Below are 13,563 nucleotides of genomic sequence, written 5' to 3'. Positions count from 1 at the left end.
TATTTAATTTTTATTTTTCCTTAGGAAGAAAATCTGTTCATATTGTGTGATTAAAATAAGGGTACTTAATTTTTTGTACTACAATTTTTATTCGACGCATAAAAAATTCGCTTTAGAAATACATAAAACATTCTATTTATAGAGATTTGCATTAGAAGCTTGATATATGGGAATTAACTGTAGAACTGCACTGTTTGACTTTTAAATTTATGGAAGTCTTGATTACTCTTGAATATTGGAGAAACTATCGGGGTCTAATCATTGCCTTAAATTCTAAAATAATAAAGATAATATTTTCATATAAAATTTTATAAAAAATACCTCATATATAAAAATTACATAAAAATGTAACTTTTACCCCTTTTAGGCCAGATTCAGATCTAATATTGAAAATTACAGATGCAATTCCACTCTATGGCAGTTACCCAAGAAATTGGATCAAATTGAGACTTTCAGAATAATAGTAATTCTCTTCACAATTACCTTCAAACGAAATTAAACATTATATGCAAATTGAAACCCTATTTTCTTTTCAAGTTATGCCGATTAAAAGTTTCTGTTATCATATGCTTGTACGTAGTACTTGTTAAATAGATTGTTTTAGTTCTCATAAAGTATGATACCCAAGTGATTTAATCAAAATAACGGATATTCTAATTCTCCGCACATCAATTCTGAAAGTCTTAAAAATATTTAAAATAATATAAAAATAATTATAATATTATAATTATTTTAATATTGAAAACATAATTCTAATATTTTAAAACATTTGGAAAATATTCGATGGTCTTAATTAAATTTCTTTTATGATGAAAATTTATAAAAAAATGAGCAAAAAAAAAAAAATGCGCAAAAAAGATTACTCCGAGTCTAAGCCTTGCGGTATATTTTAGTTGTATTAGGTTACCACGAATTGAAAGATGGGTACTGTGGTCAGTCACAAAACGACAGTGATTTAATCATTCTCAGCCTTTCTTAGGAAGCTACATTCCGGCATCAGAGATAAGTTACATTAGCATTTCTTTTAGCAACAGAGAAATAAGAATCGATATTATGAGTCGGGTTCTTTCTTATATCCATTTTTGATATATCTCCCCAAACTTCCGAAAGAGATGAGGAGGTTAACGAATATTAGAATAAAAACATTTTAAACATTTAAAAACATTTTAAAAGCCTTATTAGGGATTAAATTAAAGCGAAAAAATAATTTTACTCTCTAATTTGTTTTAGAGCGTAAAACATTTTAAAAAGGCTGAAAATCATATATTTATTTTAGTTTTTATCTTTGTAATAAGTAATTTTGCAATATTAAAAGATGCCGTATTTAAACCGTAATTATTATCATTAAATAGTAATGTTTCTTTTAAAAGCAAGCACTTATTCTTAAACAGAGTTTAAAATGTTTTCCAATAAAATCTATCAGTTTATTTTGAATTAATTTCAAGACACAATTTTCAGATAGTATATAATGATACCATTTTCAAAGGTATTTTAAGGGATTGATATTAAATGCTTTGAATATCGAAAATCGATAAAATCATAATGCTTTTATCTTTTTTTGTTATTTCTAATTGTATTTCCCGATAATAATATTGTATAATTAATAGTTTTTCTGACAGAAAATTGGATAATTTTCCTTTTTTTTTAATTCAGGAAAAATATATCTCTCTGAATGAATTTTCTTCCCGAAATTTTGATGATTTTAAAATTTAATTTAAAAATTAATTTAATTAAAAAAATATAGAAGTGTGAATTGTGGTGGTGGATTTTTTTCGTACAGAATAAATTTGTACAACATTTTATTAATAGATATATTAGAGATATTAAGAGAAAGATAGGTATAAGATTTTTTGATTTCGAAAATTCCTTTTCTTTGACATATACAAAAAAAATCTATCCGTTTCTTTCATGAAATTTCCGTCTCCCAAATTTCATATAGAAGAGCATTATTCAAATTGAGAATAGCGGAAATGTATAGAATAATATGTAACTGACAAATTGAAAAAAATCTATATTTTACAAAGATTGCTATCGTTTTGAAATATGTCATATTCCAGCTTGCAATACAAAAAAGAAGCAACGTTGTTTGTAATAACCGAGAATTTTCAGTCAGTATATAACACGAATATAGATATTTTATGGTAAAAATCTATATATTTAAAACTAGTCACCATTGGAAACAATTTGGCTCGCCAAGAATATTAGTTATTACATGTAGTTTTAGTTACATCTTTAGATATAATTCATTTTTGTGATTTCTTTAAATTCTCAGATATTAAAGCAGTATTATTTTAATTGCCTTTGATATATTCTGTTCATTTTGTATATAGACGTTTCCAGTGGACACCCATGACATCATACCGCTATTACAAATATAAATCTACAGTTCTTCAGTTCAATAAATATATTTACAGTATAGTTAACATATCTTTTAAATTTTACAGTAAATAAATCCTTTACAATGAAATAATCGCTTTATATAAAGTAAATATAAGTTCAGAAAATAAAATAATGTATAAATTAATAATAAACACAATATAAAATATGCAGTCGTTAATGATTTAATACTTATATATTCGTTCCTTAACCAACTCATAAGAACAAAGTACTATTAAATTTTAACAGCAGCAAGTTTCTATATAGGAATTGCTTTCAATAACTGAAATTAAAATGTATTATCTCCAGAGTTATACAGCTCAGTATTTCTGAAACTTTGTGTATGCGATTTCCTGGATAATATAGAATTATTAAATTACAACTGAAATAGTTTTACAGAAGCCATACAATATTTTGACGCCTTGGAAGTTGAAAAGGTTGCATTCAATATGTTGCAAGACAGCAAGCACACAGTTCAATTATATTCCTGAAAGTAGTTTAGAGAACTACCCAGAGTTTATGAATTTATATCGAAATACTTTCAAATTTATATCCTTGTGTATAAAGGCGAATTAAAGGAATTTCGATTACACATTTGATTTAAAGATTACTGTTTTAAATTAATGTTTGACGTGGTCACGTCATTTTTCAGCTGCGCCCAGTATCGCTTCACTTTAATTTCTCTAATCAAATTATTTTGAACGAAGTCAATAATTACACAGATATTAATAATAATAACAGATATTAGTAATAATTAGCCGAACAGAAAATATAACAAAAATGCTTTTATCATAAACTTAGTATACCTCAGTACGGTTTATGAGATAATATCAGTACATACTAATATGGATACAGCGTTCCATGCTCGCAAAAAGAGTGTTTGTATAGACCCTCTCTTAATTTAATGAATATTTTCGCATAAAAAATGACATTCCTCAGGGTATTTTTTATCGTGTTTTTCTGTTAAATTTTTTGTTTAAAATAATATTCTTCGAATACTCCTATAAAAATTTGTTTAAATACAACTTATGATATTTTTATATTTGGAATTTTAGTTTGAACTCTTCTATACATGTTTAATTTTACGAATTATAATTATAATAATTTCTCATCTTTAAAGTAGATTGTAAAAAGCAAGTACATAAATTAAAATTGAATAGTTTAATTCATACTTGACATCCAAGTACGAAATATTCCAGTCTCTGTGCCCATTTTAATACTAGAAGAATTAGCCTATTAATATCAATGCTAGAAAATTTAGCATGTTAATATTTTATGTTTGTTAAGCTGGCATATTATCTGCAAGCAAGGTGAATATTTAATTCTGGTATCAAATGCATTTCAGTTAGGAATATTATCTGTGAAATACATGACTGTGATCTTCCCTGCATGACGGAAAAAGTGTTCAAAACATTCAACCAGGCGGACCATTAGAGCTACAATAACCAAATCTGGCATTAAGTTACTGCTTGAAAAGCAGGTGCTTGCTAAGAAAGGACTTACCAACACTTTATTAAATTCAAAATTTATATCCAATGAAGTAGTTTAATATAAATTTTGGAGCAAATAAGTTAATAATTTTTTTGTCGAAAGATCCTTTTTAAAATCCTTTAAGATAAAAAAAAGGGGACTTTCAATAGTACACATTTCATTTACGTTAACGTATTTAAGAAATTTAATAAATAAAAAAAATACCTTTATATGTATGTAACACGAAAACTTTCCATTATTGTTGTTATACTGTTAAAGCACAATTTTTTGTTTGATGATATTAAATACGTTATTATTGTTTACATTATATCGTTGCTATGATTAAGAGTAAATTTTTGAAATTAATGTAAAGCTGAAATAAAAAATATAGCTTGAAAATCATGTAGATATTAATGAACACCGAATTTCTAACTTTAAAGAATAAAAAAAATATCTAACATGTTAAGACTTTCTCTGACAGGAATTTTTTTTCCATAAATTGTAGTGATGTGATAATTTTTACTCGGTTATCAACGACCGATGCAAATCAGATGAATCAAGCTTAAAATATTATTATACTTCGATGTTTCAACTAGAAATTTTAAATTCATTTCGATTTCTTTCATGCGCTCTTTCTCATCAATTTCTTAAAAGTCTTCACTTACTGTATGTGAGAAAATAAGTGTAAGGTTTTTTTAAAACTGATTTTTTTATTGAAAAATAGATATGCATTATTTGCTTGCCGCTTTGACAGTGAACTTTTTTGTCAGTAATATTAGTTTTTAATGATGTATCATTCGAATAAAATGATATTCGGACACCTCAACAAAGTAGTTTTAAATTTAAACTGTGATAGGTATTAAAATCAGGTTATTAATAAATTAATTATTATCCATATAATATTCAATTTTTTTAATGTTGTCTTTAAAGATGCTGTAACTTAACTTCCTTTTTCAATTCCTACTATTAGCTCACACTCTCTCTATAAATATCTTGTTCAAATTTTGAATCGTGAATAAAATACTTTTTATTCATCCACTCAAGTTCAAATATATTTTTTTAAACTTGTAGAGGATGACACTTGATGTTAATACAGTTTTTTCACATATTAAATGATTAATTAAAATTGTCCAGTAGTTTCTGTTTGGTTACCAAAGCCTCCAAATGCGTCACCATGTCGCCAAATGGTCGCCAAATTTGTCACCAATTTTGTAATTATTTAATAAAAAGTAACTAAAAAAATTTGTTGACCTAAGTAGGAATTGACATATAAAATTTTTGCTTTATATATTACTTGTTATCATGTAAATAATGATGAATAGAATATTTTTCTCAGTTTTTATTAATGGAAGAAATTTTTTATGTTTACAAAATATTTTAAGAAACGAGGGACCTGGCTAGAGTTTCATTGCATCGATGAATTGTGCTATTGAATATTATTCAAAAAATATATTTTTTAAATTATTGCATATTTTTTAAAATTATCATAGTTTTTAATTATGCAATAAAAAATTATTATTATTATTTAGTACGTGACGATGCGGAATTGAGAAATTTTCGATCCAAGACAATTCACATTATGAGGCACCTCTTTTAAAAGATGGTCCATATAATTTCCTTTTCTACGCATTTTTAACTTATCATCCTGTAACTGATTTATTTAAATTTTTATTTCAGTAACTTTGAAATAATGGATATGTTTTTATTCATCTGTCATAATTTTTTACTGAACGGCATTAACGTTTGTACACGATATTATTGAAAAAGACTTTTGCCTTTTATAAATACTGCGAGAAGTAATTGAAAGTAATGAAGCAGATAGAAACCTGACCAATTAAAAAGGATTAATATTTCTCTAATATATTATAAATCGTAGGATTTATATTTTTCACAAACTGATTTATTTGGTCATTAAGCTAACAGCAGTTTTTTAATCGAGATGTTTCTAGTTCTTTTTAACCCAACGATCCTAGGCAGATGCTTAGTTAGAAATGTGTTGTCTGCATACAATATCATTATAGCGATGGAAAATAAAAGCGTAAATCAAAATTAATTTTTGCTTTGTTTTTTTTCCATGTAAAGAGTGTTTCTAAAAAAATTTCTTTGGCATTCGTCAAATCACAGGAAGGGCAATGTTGTTACTACTGGCACTGAATATTGATACCCAGAGACCCTTGCTTTTTCTTATTTTATACCCCTTGGTCGTGCATCTGTTCGTTAGGGAATAACTTCCCAGAATCCTTTTTGAGAAAACATGTTTTCTAGTTTTTATTCCTTCCCATTTTTTACAACTTGACTCAACTTCCTACCTTAGCTTCTGGCCATATCAAATACAAACAAATCAGTTAAAAAAAAAGATGAAAAAAGTCCCACCTCTGCGGGGAGATGATTTCAATTCCACGGGCGTGTGAAATTCGATAATAGAAAATCTGAATATGTAAATAAGAGTCGTGCTGTTTGTTACCAGAAAAGAAATTCATTTTTATTCCCTTAAACACTGGCCTCAGAGTAACCTTTTTCGTGACAAAAATATAACCTTTGTGCTTTGGAATTTTACTCGATGAAATGATGTAGGCATATCTAGTTAGAAAATTGTTTATTGAAAGAAAACTTACGTAAGTTAAAATATGAAAAAGATGCGAAAATAAAATCTGTTGCGTCGCAGGGTGTTTTATGCAAGTTTGGAAATGCAAATAGTATGCTCTTTTCCAAAATAAACCTAAAGAAATCGATTTTTTTAAAACAAAAATAATTTAAGAAAAAAATTTATCGGTGTACTTTTGCATTTTCTAATTTTATTTCGTTATTTATAATTTATTATGACGAGTATTAGGGAATTTTGAAATATTTCTTTCAGAATTCATTAGGAAATATCAACATGTGTAAGAAATGAAAATTTAACGGCCCCATTAGATAATAAACTTTGTAGACATTAAAATAGTGTATTGACACTGAGAACATATAAATGGTAAAAGTTTCAAATGAAAGCATATTATTAATTCAGAGGAAATTCGGTTACAAAATTCCAACTTTGCAAGCATGAAGCAAGCCTAGTTAAATTAAATTCTTTTAGAAACAAAATTTACTGAATTCATTATTGCATATTTATTAAGATAATAATAAATTTTTTTACCAGTATCTAGATATATAATACTGAAATATAATATTGTTACGAAATTTCCCGGGTTCGTTTGGATAGTGGGAGTTATATGGTGTGGAGAACGCTCAATCAGCAGGCGGCAGTAGAAAATAAAACAACGACGTTTATTTACACGAAGACACACAGGACAGCACAAAGACGATAACTATATTCAGCACAACAGACGATTATCTTCAGCCGAGACGTGCAGCATACAACAGCATACACAGCAGCATGCAAACCAGCAGCATACAACAAGTCTCTACTGTAGACAGTAGCGCACAGTTTAGTTCAGCACTAGCTTCACTCCGTTGCTGCTACGCTTTTCTCTGGAAGGCCAGTTCTTTACCGTCGATCCCGACTACTCTCTTCTCTGTCGCTTCCGACTATTCTCGCACTCCACTGGTTCACGGCTGCTTCCTTTTATAGGTCTCAGGAGGCGGGGCTAGAAGCCTCTCAACCAACCAGGAACGTTCGAGGCGTATCTCGGCTCCTACTGGACGGATCGGGAAAATTCTCTATGTTTCGGGTATAATCTATTTTGGCGCCAAATTCGCCAAATTCGTCGCCAAATGGTCGCCAAGTTTGTCGCCATGCTCCGGGACCTCCGACGCGACACACGGACTCCGTCCAATACGGATGACTGTAAAACATTCTTTCCGATGGTGGAACCAACTATGCTGGGAAGCAACATTACAGATTCGTAAAAATATTGTTATGAATTTGTAATATTGCTTGCTTATGTTGCCTGTGCAGTTATTTAGTTTCATGGCAAGTAGAAAAGTTTTGCAGATAACTTTAACGGGTTCAGAGAGGCCACCAGGTTAATGATAACCTCGGTCTTAGCGATAAACTTGGTGATCATTTGGCAATGATCTGTAGAAGTTTTCAAAAAATCTAATGCAATTTTATTCAATCAAAATTTTACAAACTTTAGGTCAAAGAACCTACAGTTACTTTCTACAATTTAGCCAGCGATTTTCTCTCTCTCTCTCTTTCTCTCTCTCTCTCTCACACACACACACACACACACACACACACACACACACACACACACACACACACAGACACACACACACACACACACACACACACACACACACACACACACACACACACACACACACACACACACACACACGCATACGGACACACGATTCTATTCTAACTAATAAGTTATGACCAAAGATTCACTATTAAAAAGTGTATAATAGTATTTTTGTTGTCAGTCTCGCCATTTTGGGCACTCATTTATGGGGGATTGTATGCAAAATTTCAGTTTACGTGAAAGACTGGGGATAGTTCCCTAGACAATATTCAATACGATTTTTTTTATCCTGCTGAGTCATGCAAATTTATCAAACATTGATAAATTCGGACTGTCTCACTAGGATCCAATTTCTGAAAACTCGCAAGAACTATTTTGTTGCATATCTTGTAATTTATAACTCTGGTCAGATGACGAAAACAAGAACTGTTTTCAGATCACAATGGAAAATAGATGGATATATTAAGTGTACTCTAATCCCATATAACACATGTAATATGATTTATAACAAGTTCTATATAATAATTTTATAACAAATTGTAATATGATTAATCAGACCATGCACTTGTGACTTTACATTTTTCACAGCCGAGTATCTTCAATTAAGCCTTCATTTATGAAAATCAAGAAAAAATTGTAGATTTTTAGAAGCACAATCAATATATTCTGGAAAAAAAAATTCTGACTTCGTTCCAAAACATTGCTGGAAACAAAAGAAATTTGTGACTGGTAACGACTGTCTATGTAACTGAATTGAATTTTATATCATACCAAATTTGTCAAGATAAAATAGATACATTAGGGATTAAAATCAATAAAAGTAAATCAATAAAATCAATAAAATGTACTCGTGCATTATTATACTTCCAATTCTTCATAGAAAACTGTGTGTTATTATATATCAGTGTTGAAAAGCATTTTTAAGATAAGCATAATAATAATACTTACTACGGTTGCGGCTGTCCAAAAATATTGTATGTGGGACTAAAAATTCTGGAGAAAGGCATGAGATTTATTTAAATCCTTTTCCGAAAATGACAGAACAATTTCCTGTTAGATACAGTGATTTGTTTGGATTCCGTAGCTGTCTCTTCCATATTGCAGATAGCAGAACTCGCGAAAGAGTCTGAAACGTCCCAGTCATTTTACTTTGTCGTGATCCGAGTTGACACTTGATGAAAAAAAACAAGAATCTTCTTTCTTTTCACCGATGGTGTTTGAAGTATCTCGAATATCTTTCGTTGAATTTATTTGAAATTTGGCATTTGTCCTGCGCATCTTCAAGTGAATATACTTTGAAATGGGCGGACAGGAAATTTTCATATGAACAAATCATCTTGTTTAAAGAATCAGAAGTGCTTTCAGTTTTGAAGTATTGAAAAATTCCTCACGTTTTTGTTGGATTTTCTTTATTTTTTATGATTTGCTTTGCAAATATAAATACTTCGATTTTTGAGATTTGAATTCCTATAGTTTGGTTTCGTCTAAAAAATATGTTTGGTATACCTTCAAAGTAGATAATCTGCATATTGTCAAGTTGGTTTCAAAAGTTCGCAACCTGAAATTCTTTTGAAAATGTAATTTATTTGGATTCCAATAGAAAAAAAATCCGAGAAATATTGTTTTAAAATACTTGTAATTGAAATGATGTTTCTAATGGAAATTTGAAACAGTTGTTAGTGTTTCTTGAAAAATTTCCATTTCCCAAAACCAAGCTGATGATATTATGGATAAAAATATAAGTAGGTCTTATTATATTCAGTTTGTAATTTTATTTAAACGATTAATTTGTAGTTATTGTTAAAAATAGTATGAATATGATAACGTTCTTTATTTTCATTGAATTCATTCTCAAGACAGGAAAAGAAACATGCCTGAGAAAAGTGAATACTTATTTTGCTTCTTGAAGTCTTTCTATACATTCTATTTCTTTTGAAAAGTATTAAGTGTAATATATATATATATATATTTCATAAGAAGAAAATAATCTTTTTCTTGATTATCATTTAAGGTATGTGACGTTCAAGATGAATTTTATGGAAAACGTTCGAAAATAATTATATTTTTGAATATTTGCATAAAGACGATTGAACTGCCATCTACGAAATAATAACATACCAGTTACGTGGTAAACGTTTTTTAAAAATAGGAAAAGTAGAACTTTTTATTCGCCAAAAAGAGGTATAACATAAAAATCTTCTAGTTCAAAGATTTATCAAATGATTTGCTTCAAATTTTGCAGATAGCTTAAGAAATATATTATCTAGTCCGTGAACTAAAAAAATAAGATGTATTTTCATCCTTTCTTTAAATATCGGGGGTTGTCTAATACATAATATGAAATTTTCTATTTTTTTCACATTGTAAAGCATTAAAACAACAATAAAATATTTCCAAGTGAATAGCTTACTAGTTTAGGAATTGCAAAATGCAAAATAATATGCATTAGAATTTCATTAATGAGCTTTTTCGTAAGAAAATTCTATCGAAGATTAAAATTTGAGAAAGTAGCATCTAAAGATGTAAAATAGCATTAAAACGTATCTAAATGCAAATATAAAAATCAGTATAACTTCCTAAATAGTCTTAGAAACAAAATTTTAACAGTTTTATAAAAAAAAATCCTATTCAAACATTAAGAATCTATACTACTATTATAAATGTGAAAGTTTGGATGGATGGATGGATGTTTGTTAGTCAATCACGCCAGAACGGCTGAACAGAGTTGGATGAAATTTAGCTGAGATATAGATTATAGTTTGGAATAGGACATAGGCTACTATTTATTCCGTTTAATTGAGTGGTTACTTGTTTATTAATTAAAAACTAACTTTCCCGCCAAAAATCGCCAAATGAGTAAAGCTTCCGTTTTTTTTTCTTTTCTCTCACGCCAATGAGATTAGGCTTAACATGATTTTGACTATTATTTCAAACGATTCTGTTTATTTTCTTAGCGTTCGATACATTTAAAATTAAACATTGTTAATGAATCGATCTTTCGGATTCATTCTGAAGTACTTTTGAATTAAAATAAAACAGAATAAAGGAAATTAAAAATTTATAATCTGTATTGCGTTACCCCAACTGGCGTAGAAAATTCTTACATTTGTGTTGCCCCAATTGGCCTTGAAAATTCAAGCATGCGCAGGAGTAACAAAAGATAAAGCCATTGATGCTATAAATTCTAATCTATTTCCAAGCCGCGGGTAAGAGCTAGTATTAAATAAAAAAGAGTTCCATAGTCTAGAAAAATTTGACTTTTTAACATAGTACCTTAAAAAATTAAAATGGAATTGAAGCAGGAGCAAACTAATCAAATAGTACATAGATAATTTATGCGAATTAATTTTTGTGAAATTTTTACACATTCAACATTTTCCTCTACTACCCTTCCACAGATAATCTGTTTTAACATAAATTGAATATGCTATGTCAAGAAGCAAGTATAAAATTTTATCTATTGCTGCATTATTAACTGTTGTAGGTTTTATAATTAATTGAAAAAAGAGACACGTTAACAGGAGAATTAAAATACAAAATATTCAAACTACAAAAAAAAATTGATAATAAATTTATATAAATAATCAAAGGTAAATATAGTTTTTAATTTCTTATAAAAGTGACAGCACTGCATTAATAGTTGTAAAATTTTGTACATTGTTTTTCCTGTCATAGTATGAATTCTACCTTAACTTATCAGAAAAAGCGAACATCTCGGCCTCAGGAATAAAATATTTTCTCAAAAAATTCGCTTTAATATTTATATAAATATGAACTAACCTTTCCCTTGGCTGTCAACTTAAATCCAAAGTAGATACACAGAATTTTTCAAGCTCCGGATTCTTTTCTAACTGAGAATAAATAACCTTTCCTGACTTTTGTTTGCTTACACATACCTCGAATTCCTTTGTTGGAATTTGATTAAAATAAAATAAGATTCGCAAAATCTGAAACTTCTCACTTGTGTGAGATTTATGAATGGCAGTTCACTTGCTTTTGTGTTATTTTCTCTCACAGTTTTTATTACTTTAGAAACTTTTTTTATCTTATAAAAGGAAAAGAAAAACAATCTAGATTCGAGTCTGAGTGCTTGACATCTTGCATTTTCAGATAAATAATAACACTATATGCGTGGTTTAGTTGTATTAACGTCCAGTTTAAAGCAACACTAGGGCTATTTTGGGACTTTCTTCGTAATTTTGAAACGCTGTCAGATGATAAGGACGACACCTGAGTTGCCCCCCCCTCTCCACACCAACGGGAGGACATTTGGCCTTGACGGATTTAATGTGCAACAGACCCCTCACACGACGGTTCTTCGGTGAAATGGAGTCTCGAACCAGAAACCCTACGACTCACAAGCAGAGGCCTTACCACCAGGCCACCACTGACCTCACTGCATACGTGGATACTTCAAATAAAATGCATGGATACTTTCGGATTTTACACAGTTCTTCGGATTTTTCCTGGTTATTGGCGAAATGCCCTTGACATTTGACCTTTAATCATTTAATTAAATGTAGTAATTTTTTTGTAGTGAAGAATCGACCAAGAGGACATTGACGAGAGTGAAGAGAAATTAATGAATAAAACATGTTTGTGACTTTCATCAATGTTATTCTTGTTATTGTGGCGAATTGAATTGAGCGAGGATTGAACCTGGGACCTTGTGGTTCGCAGCCAAGTAACAAGACCACAATAAAAAAGCAATTGCCCGTGTAGCGTAGCAGTTAACTAGTTTATAAGCTTTTCACCACAGACTCTCCCTTCAATAAGTCGAACGATATGGCTGTTGAGTGGTGATGTATTAGCTGTTGAAGCTCATGCGCCTGTACCCATTTGAGTAGCGCCAAACGTTATGGCGTGCGTTTGTGGGTGAGTGGTTGCTGTTGCTGCGTCAAGTGAATCTGATGATTTTGGTTTGCTGTGGGTAGATGGCCCCACAACAGCTGTACGAAGGTTGAAGGTTCATCGTCCGAGGTCACCAATGTGGCGAATTGGGATAAGCGAGGATTGAACCTGGGACCTTGTGGTTCGTAACCGAGTACACAATACAAAAGCAATTGCCCGTGTAGCGTAGCTGTTAACTGGCTTATAAGCTTTTCACCACACTATACAAATTATATACATATTTCTGAAAAATACAATGTGTATACGAGTAAATATCAAGGTTTTTTTTTGAAAAAATCCTGAAAGTTTTGCATGTTTTTTCTGTTACTAAACACATAATTTATAAACAAATTATGCGCATAAATAGAAATATATATTAGAGGGGCAATATACCAGCGATGTATTATACAAAAATTTAAAATAACCATTTTGAATATTTGGGAGAACATGATAATTTATACCAAATTATTTTCAATTTCATATGCTCTAAAATATAGAATATTATATAAAGCCGCTTATATAAAATTCCAAGTTCAATACGCTTAAGATTCAGAAATACAGTGGTGGCCAAAAGTGTGGACATTTTTTGAAAGTTTCATGTTTTTCAACTTTGAGTGCTTCTAGAATATATTAATTTTCA

General features: G+C 29.7%; 1 protein-coding gene across 1 annotated transcript in view; it reads left to right on the top strand.

Moving 5' to 3' along the window:
- Positions 1-13,563, top strand: part of LOC129987622 (corticotropin-releasing factor receptor 2-like) — a 229,045-nt gene that overhangs the window by 142,664 nt on the left and 72,818 nt on the right. The gene's annotated exons all lie outside the window — the stretch shown is intronic.

The sequence above is a fragment of the Argiope bruennichi genome, chromosome 10 (assembly GCF_947563725.1).
Source record: "Argiope bruennichi chromosome 10, qqArgBrue1.1, whole genome shotgun sequence".
Taxonomy (NCBI): domain Eukaryota; kingdom Metazoa; phylum Arthropoda; class Arachnida; order Araneae; family Araneidae; genus Argiope; species Argiope bruennichi.
The sequence above is the reverse complement of the archived record's forward strand: the minus strand, read 5'-3'. Positions and strand labels throughout refer to the sequence as shown.